Genomic DNA, 8,541 nt, shown 5'->3' on the forward strand with positions numbered 1-8,541 from the left:
TTAGTGTATTTTCAAAGATAGTCCACTGCACAAGGGTGCTGCGTATCACTTCATACTGCTCTCCAATAGAGTAGCCTACTGCAATTACTTTAACGAAAAAAACATAATTTTAACTTTAGACAAAAGATAATACACATTCCTGTGTTATCAACAATCATTTTAGCAATATCCCTATTGTTACCACTCAAGCCACATGTGCTTCAGCTACACTTAATTTCCATACTACCATAACTACAGAGCCTTTGTCTCAATTTTACACATCAGTCATCTCTCAAGGTCCTTCAAGGACCTACGGTAACAAGAATACACAAAAAAATACAACTGTTCAACCCTTGACATTGTTGCAAGTATTTGTCATTCAAAAACTATTAAGATGGTAGACAAGATAAACACACAGCTCGCTCACTGTCAAAATCTAAATGAGATGTATTATTCAGTTAAAGCATTATCTTAAAGTGGGATTTTTTTTTTTTTATTGCTTAGTGGAATTGACACTGTTCTAATCCTGTAACACATCTAACCCTGTATCCAGAGGTGAAAAACTAAATGCTTCTCAATATTTAGGAAAGAGACCAAGATTCTTTCTTCAGAGTAGGACTGAGATACAGTAAGTACAATGCCTACTTTATTACAACATAATTAAAAAACCCCAAACTTTCTGCAAAGAAAATTTTTACAAAAATTACTATTCTAAGCAAATTTTGGAAATTGGGATCTAAAGATAAAATCTTTTATGACAAAATCATGAAGTATCCATTTTGTAATGAATATCAGACCCATGCAAGCACTGGAAATAGTGGATAACTGTCAGGATTTATTTATTTAAAACTCGGTATTCAAGTGAAAATTTAAACCTGATGTTCCTAATAAAAGAACACACTTCTCTGAACAAAGCCATAATTTTGAGAGACACACCCTTTGTCACTTTCAATGGTTAGAAATAGATGAGTCTGCAAAACACTTCTTGTAAATTAGATTGACGCATGAGTATTTTTCAGAGGAAACTCTAGTGCAAAGTCTATCCGTTCCATGGAGACAGCACAAACTGCAGCAAGACCGATCCTTTTCTAAAACAGTCTATCCCCAAAGTTCAGAAAAATCAAATATGCTCACAACATTACATTCCATCTTCCTAGACTGTCTGCAATCATCTAAACACCTCCCTTCCAAATGTGAAATGCATGCCAATTCCCAGAACATTAATTGTTTCCACTATCTGATGATGAATTACACATAGTTAGTTCACTGGTAGTGCATCATTTCTATTTGTCCTAAAGACAAATCTACCGACCTGGACAAGAGACCTTGAAAGAAATCACTAAAATTGTTTTCTTTTTAAGGGAATTGACTAGTTGAGTTGACTGATTTAGTGGTGTTTTCACTCTGAAGAGGGAAGACCAGAAGAAAGTTAATGTCTATGCAGGAGGCTGAAAGGAAATTATTAGCCTTGCCTTACCAGATTCTACAGGTTGCCTCAACAGCCTTGGCACGAGTGTACTACCTCACACTTTGTGCAATGTTGTACTCTAGAGAAAGAGGTTTTCCATGAGTGGAGAGTTAAAAAAAAAAAAAACCAAAACACCACACCCCACCAATACAGACTGACTCCCAACAGAGACTTACCAGGTAAGTATTTCTTCTACCTGTTTTTGCTCTTTGAGAAATCTTTTGTAGTTTTTCTTGGCTTTGTTAAAGGAACTAGTGCTGACTTCCCTGGAGCACATGGCCCCCAACAAGGGATGATACACAATCTAAAAGATTTACACAGCACAGTTAGGAACAAGCTCCAAGTTCTGACCATAGCCTGAAAGCTAGAAGCCAGTTGGCAGTTTGGTTCACTCTGAGAAGTTAACTTCCATACATCAGCATGTGGCCACCACTGTCTCCTGGCTTTATCTTACCAGAAGAGTTAAAAGTTGTTTTTCAATGAGCACAGAACATGTAACTGCTATTCAGTGAGCTGAATGTTTGAGAAATTCCCACTGTATCACACAAATTCTGGTTAAGAGTTAGTCCAGTTTGTGAGAAAAATCATTGAGCGAAATTAAAAAGTGTTTGTTTCATTTAAGTTTCTTAAAAGTAATAGCACAAGCTGCAGCAACTGGGAAAAAAGGTAAGCTTTACCAGTCATTGATAAATTTGCTATTGCTTACTATTGGTATAGTACTATCAGCTTTTTCAAAACCAATGTTCTTTACATTCTAGCAGATCATTGAAGTCACAGTAACAAACGTGATCTTGATAGCAAATGGTATTGATCAGCTGAACAGAAGCATGATTACCTGTACCATTAAGTATTAAATACTAGAAGGATCTAGTCCTTCTAGCATCCAAATAATAAAATAAAGCATCCAAAAAACTGTCAGATTTCTGCGTTCCATGTCCAAACCAGGACAGTATTTCTTTTCTACATAATTTTCCCTAAAGAAACAGCGCATCAACGCTAACCAGCACATCTCACATAAAACTACACTGCACTCCCTACAATGGAAATCCACACAACTCATCTCTCTCATGACATTTGTCCTCACATTTCTCTGTGAAAGCATCTCACCCTACCTGTGATCAGTAGAAATGGTCTAGCTGAAGACAAGTCTGCTGACAGGTCGACTCCCTTAATCTCTGAGCACTTTGCCAACTGGAAAACTGTCTAGGTATAGCAAAGACCTTGTTCCCCTCTCACGTTTGGGGGTCTTTTCACTTTTGTTTGGTTTCTTAATACTTTTCTAGAAACTGAAACTACAAAATGTTTAGCAGTAATTCAGGGAGTTTTAATACCCACCTGACATTCAGAGTCGTTGCCACTTCTCTTTTGGAGCACATATGGTGCTGAATATCCTCTACACAAAGTTTAACACTTGCTATACATCTATTTACAACTTCAACTTACCAACTGAAAATGGTAACTATACCCTGCCTCAAGAAGTATAAGATCACCAATGAAAGCTTCAGTAATCTCCAAAATGCTTGCATGGAAGTCTGGAAGAACAGCAAGCATTTCACTTTGTTTTGATATTGTAACTCAGCTGCTTGATGAGTGGAATTTACAGTTACTTTCTGAACAGCTACCTTTCAAATTTCAGAAGCACAGCATGAAGTGCTTTCAGTACTATTTATTACAAAGAGACAACTAGCATCAAGTCATATTTGAGCCAGTCATAAACGGGGTTTTTTGCAAATAAGTCGTAATAACACTTCAAAAGCATTAATCAGCTTAAAAACATTCATTTCTGCATACATTTTTCTATACAAGTTAAATCACATTAGGAAAACATACTTTTTAAAATATGGCTTGAGCTAATTTTAAACATGGTTGGAAAAGTTTGGCCTACACTGATTAAAATCTATATTTAAATGAAAGGAAAATTTAACCACAGAAACTGTACTCATTTTAGAAAAACAAGCATACCACTGCCAAAGCGCTGTCCTAAGTTTAGATTGCTGTCTGACTAAAACATTATAATTACGAGAAACTAAAATGGATTTCTAAATGTTTCAAGATGAAACAGCCATTGGGTAATTTGCAAGATATGCAATTATCCTCTGCATTCAAACACATAATGCTAATACTTGATCTGAACAAATGCATGATGTAGATTGTTGCTTGTGTGGAGACTGGGGAAAATCAATGCGGAAAATCAATACCAACACTAGATAAGAGTAACCATAATGAAACCTAAGAGCAATATTACCAAGTGATGTGGAATTAATTACTTAAAAGATTCAAAACTTTTTTTTTCTTGAAGAAAATTCTTTATCTGCTGCTTCTGTCTCTCCAAGAGCTGATCAAGCTGAACAGTGGATTCTCAGCACTCTTACCTCTGTTAAAACCACACCATTGGCCATACTAGGCATTTCATGTAACCTCTCATGTGCAGCAAGATAGTAACATTTTTACCTTCAAACACCGGAGAGGGTCCTCCCAATAGATTTGTAGGGTCATATGGCGTATTTTCTGTTACTGCACAATTAACATATTTGGGTTAAATCACTATCATAGTGACCATGCAAAAGTTAAGAGGAAAAAATATATATAGTCACACACTAACCCCAGATCTGCATGCTCATTTCATGTATAACTATAATAAATTCCAGTTACTTTGAACAGTAAGTTAAACCTTGATCTGAAACAACCATAACCAGTTTGATACAACTAACAGGATTTCAGGAAATCAAAGTAACACCATTGCTGCTTAAAAATCACGATTGTGTGTACTTGTCACTACCTGCACTGCCTGCTATTGTTTGTCTTTGATTTAGCAAGAGAAATGAATGGCTTAGTTGTGGTTTATTTCTCATTCTCCTGTAAAAGCCTGGGTGTTTGGTTATCTTTTGACACTTCTGACTACCACCAGCTCCATCATTTCACTGATTTGGTGAAGGAGTACAAAACAATATTATCCATATATTAAAGCACACAGGAACCATGAACATGTCTGGGGATACAGTAGTTTACAGGAACACGTCCATGATTCCAACAGGAATTTTGGAAAAGACTAGAGCATTTTCAAGAAAAAATAATTTTCTTTCCACAAGCAATGTGTGGTGATCCACACAACTGCTTCATATAGACTCCTCAGGCAGTCTATTCATTTACTCTTCATGGCACCTCTGAAGCTGCCATCAAAAGAGAAGAGCAAATAGATATAAGTTTCTTTCAACCGTAAGATATGCTGAATGCCTTAAAAACAACAAAACCATAAGCTCAATGAGAAAGCACTTGAGATTAAGCAAAACCTTTCAGAACCACTAGAACAAAAGAAATACCTGCTCCCTTGAGACCTAAAATAACATAAATATCAGGTATTATAGCAAAGGATAAAAAAAAACCCCAAAAATGAAAAAAACCACACCACCACTCAAGAGTCATGGGAGTTTTAATATCACAGATGCAAAGTCTTGGAAAGGCATGTTTAAAGGCAGCAAGACAAAAAAAAAAATAGTTTTGTATCAAGGAAACCCAAGGCAGGGAAGGAACAAAATAAAAACCCAAAATACACCAAAACTAAGCCTGCTGTCAGATTAAAGGCAAAATCATTTTCTCAAACTCATGAAAGGATGGTGTGTGAACCTAATGGAACAATTAATTTTGTATTGACGAGTAAAGACTCCCCCAGTTTTGAACCTCTAAGTATGTAAGAAACCCTAATACAAACAAATCAAGTTAAATAAGTTTACTGTAACAAAACAAGTTCACAAGCAAACTAGTTCAGCTAAGAGAAAAAGATGAAGGAAAAAGAAGAGACATTTTGTCTACGTTTCAACAAGTTTACCAACATTGCTCTCTTGCCTCTCACTGTGCCCTGCAACAGCAACAGTGGACTTTTATAACACAGAATTGTCTTTCAGAAGCAATTTACTTTTTGTGCAGGTCAACAAAATGGCAGGTAAAACCAAACTTTGTCCACTCTCAGGGGAAATCTGTTTCAAAAAGTCAACTCCCTAAAGGTTCCGTTTTACCCTCTCTTAGCTCTAAGTGCTGACCAAACACCACACATACAACACAAACAAGCCAACTCTCTTCAGTCCATAGCTGATAAAACTTTAAACCAGATTATAGAACTCAGCACCAGATACAGAACATGAGAAATCTTGTTTGTGTGTTCTCAGTACCACAACCTGAAGAGACAAGGGAAAAAGGAAGGGACTACCTTGAACAAGACTAAGTGGAGAACAGGAACATGAAATAAGGAAAGAAGGACAGAGGAAAACAAAGATTGGCAAATGATGACCAGGTAGGAGCAAAGCATAAACTGAGACAGACTGCATGTCCCAAGAAGCTGGAAGAAGCAGCCAACAAAAGGAAAGTGTGTGTTTTGGCAAAGCAGAGGTGGGAGGAGTGGGGGACAGCAGCACATTGAAGGACAGGACAAGTGGCAGGAAAAAAAACGAGATAAACAAGACTATCTAAACAAAACTTGAGACAGAAACTACAGGTAGAAGTCTTGGACAGAATCAAATAGAAAGCCAGCAAAAGGACAAGAGGATTTGCACCTGAGACAGTTCAGGTGATTAAGAATCTAGCCTGGTGTTATTAAAAATAGCTGCTGAAGAAGTAAAGACTCTGCAGGAACAGATGAAACACATGACAGTCTGCCACCTGAGCAACTGCAGAAAGGATTTGCTGGACCAAGTAACCCTAACACTGCTAAAAGCCCAGGCAGATGCAAAGATGATGCCTCATTACACTTCCAATTTTCTTTTCAAATTGCTTTTTTGAGGAGGGTAGGGAAGTCCACAAAAGCAAAACTCATCAAGACCAAGGAGCTGGAACATACCAGCATCAAGGTTTCTCTGCGCAATTTGTTTGGCTTTCACAGTAGGATAAAATATTTTTCCTTCAAGATTCTTACCTCACTTAGTACACATGGGGAACCAGCCCCTGAGGTCTAAATAAGGCTTTGTAAGAGGCTTCCCTTTTTTAGCACAGAAGCTCTTTGGCAAGAAGTGAATGGAGAAAAGACTGGAAAGATGGGAAAGTTCCTTCACAGACTTACACTCCCTACACTCTTACCACATATTCCCTACACATGGCTGTCTTTCCTTTTTTTTAATCCAAACTCTCCAGAAATTTTAAGTGTAGTTTTCTGAATGACCAATTTGAGATTTGGTTTCTTGAGGTAGTTTCACATTATATTTAACCCACAGCTGGTTTATATTAGAGCAGGAGGAGAAACAGCTTTCATATCAGATCATCCACTCATTAGAATAGCTTCCATCTGACAGAAAGCCATTCCTATAAAACTGTTAGATCAACTGTCCCTGCAACCATCCAACCACTAAATCCACTACAAAGAGAGCAGCAGTAACCCATGGCCAGTGATGGCAAAGGAGTGAGACCACACTCTTCAGCTGCAGCCCACACGTTGACCAAACTATGTATTCACACTGTTAAATTGTACCTTGATTTGCTGAGGAGTCAGCTAGCACAGCTGCCACAGAAGCTTTGCATTTGGAGTCTAATACTATAAAATCTGATTACAAAAAAAAAAAATCAACCAACTCATTTCAGATTTCTGTGTTCGATTTAAGACATACTTTGGCTTTCCTCCTTTTTTTTAATCCTAGTTTCCCCATTCGTAAAGTAAGAAGAAAGAAAAAGGGGAGGAAAAAAAAAATACCATCTGTTAATCTCTCTGCGTTACAGTAGAGTAAGTTTATGCTTGAGAAACATTAAAATATTGCTGTGGTAACTACTCCTGAGAAGTCCAAGGGCCCAAAAGCAGAGAGTGGGTGGTGTCTTCAAAACAAATGACAGCTAGCATGAAGTAAATGAGATATGGAGATACTTAGCAATCAATATGCAAAATATGCTACCCATTATGTGAGCATAGTTCACTCCATGCACTAGCATAAGTGGAGATTGAAAAAAAAGTCTAATGATTCCAAAGTACATATCACAGTGAATACACATAAGCACCAATGTGAAGCTGTCCACATAGTTTAATTCTAGTGGGTTTTTTTTTTTAATATGTGGCTTTCTGCAGCCACAGTTATGCTTTGAACAGCCCGGTTGTGAAATGTTACATGCCTTGTTCCAATACTCACCCTGCACTTCTTACACAAGAGACCATTCAGGTCAAAGTTTAGCTTTACCAGAGGGTAAATCTAGCAGAGAGAGCAGCTTACACGCCAACACCACCGGGAGAAGAGACAACAGGCACAGCAAACAGGGAAAACCACCCAGCCACAGTTGGCAAAACCTGACTGACTTCTGTGTACGTGCAAGTCATGAGAGACGCTACTTTTTCCAAGAGGAAGGATACTAAGGATGAGATTATAACAACAACCCCCCGTTTATTCCTCTAGATGTAATAAAAATAGCAGTACTGAGACCAAGGTTTGGGTAACGTACACGTCTCACACACACTGAGCGTATCCCCAGACCAGCTCAGGCGCTCTCCTCCAGCGGCTCCTCCTCGGGCATCGCCGCGGCTCCCAGCCCTCCTACAGCGCGGCGACCATCCCTGGGGAGAAACGGGAGGCAGGTGAGTGTCCGGCAGGCCGCACCCCGGCGACAAGGAGCCGGCAAGGCCAGGCCGGCAGTGGAGATCCGGAGCCGCACGCAGGTCAGCCCCGACGCGCCGCCGCCAGCACCACGGCCCGGCTCGCCGCCCGCCACGGGAGAACCCGAACCCGTGCCCGCCCTCCCTCACCTGAGACGGGGCAGCGCCGCGGCCGGAGGCGGCTCGGCTCGGCTCCGCTCCCCGCCCCGCTCAGGGAGCCGCCGGCCCCGGGAGCGCAGCCACGCCGCCACCAGCGCCCGGCCTCGCCAGGGCTGCCGCCATATTCCCGCTGCCACCGGCGACCTCTGACCCCCAATCACTTCCGGTCACGGCTGTCAAGCCGTTGCCATGGCACCCCTCCCGGCCCCGGCCTCTCTTAAAGGGGCAGCAACCACCCCCACGCACTCCCACACCCACATACACTACTTATGCCCACGCACACGCGTGTGGGTGTCAGGCCTAGGGAGCGACCAGGTGACTGAAGGAACCACGGGCCCGGGAGCGGCAGGCCCTGTCCCACACAGGGGCACGCCAC

At 40.4% G+C, this 8,541-nt stretch overlaps 1 protein-coding gene across 4 annotated transcripts in view; it reads right to left on the bottom strand.

The window, feature by feature from the left end:
* Nucleotides 1-8,319, bottom strand: part of LCLAT1 (lysocardiolipin acyltransferase 1) — a 119,384-nt gene extending 111,065 nt beyond the window's left edge. Inside the window, exons 1-2 of one of the 4 annotated variants that reach the window (XM_075749427.1) lie at nucleotides 8,157-8,319; nucleotides 7,856-7,967 (exon numbers count right to left, since the gene is read on the bottom strand). The gene's annotated coding sequence lies outside the window, so the exon portion shown is untranslated. Of the gene's footprint in view, nucleotides 1-1,623; nucleotides 1,743-2,890; nucleotides 3,051-7,855; nucleotides 7,968-8,156 lie in introns of those variants that run through there. The other 3 variants (XM_075749423.1, XM_075749425.1, XM_075749426.1) reach the window with 3 other exon arrangements.
* Between the last annotated feature and the right edge of the window lie 222 nt (nucleotides 8,320-8,541).

Source organism: Balearica regulorum, chromosome 3, assembly GCF_011004875.1.
Source record: "Balearica regulorum gibbericeps isolate bBalReg1 chromosome 3, bBalReg1.pri, whole genome shotgun sequence".
Classification (NCBI taxonomy): Eukaryota; Metazoa; Chordata; class Aves; order Gruiformes; family Gruidae; genus Balearica; species Balearica regulorum.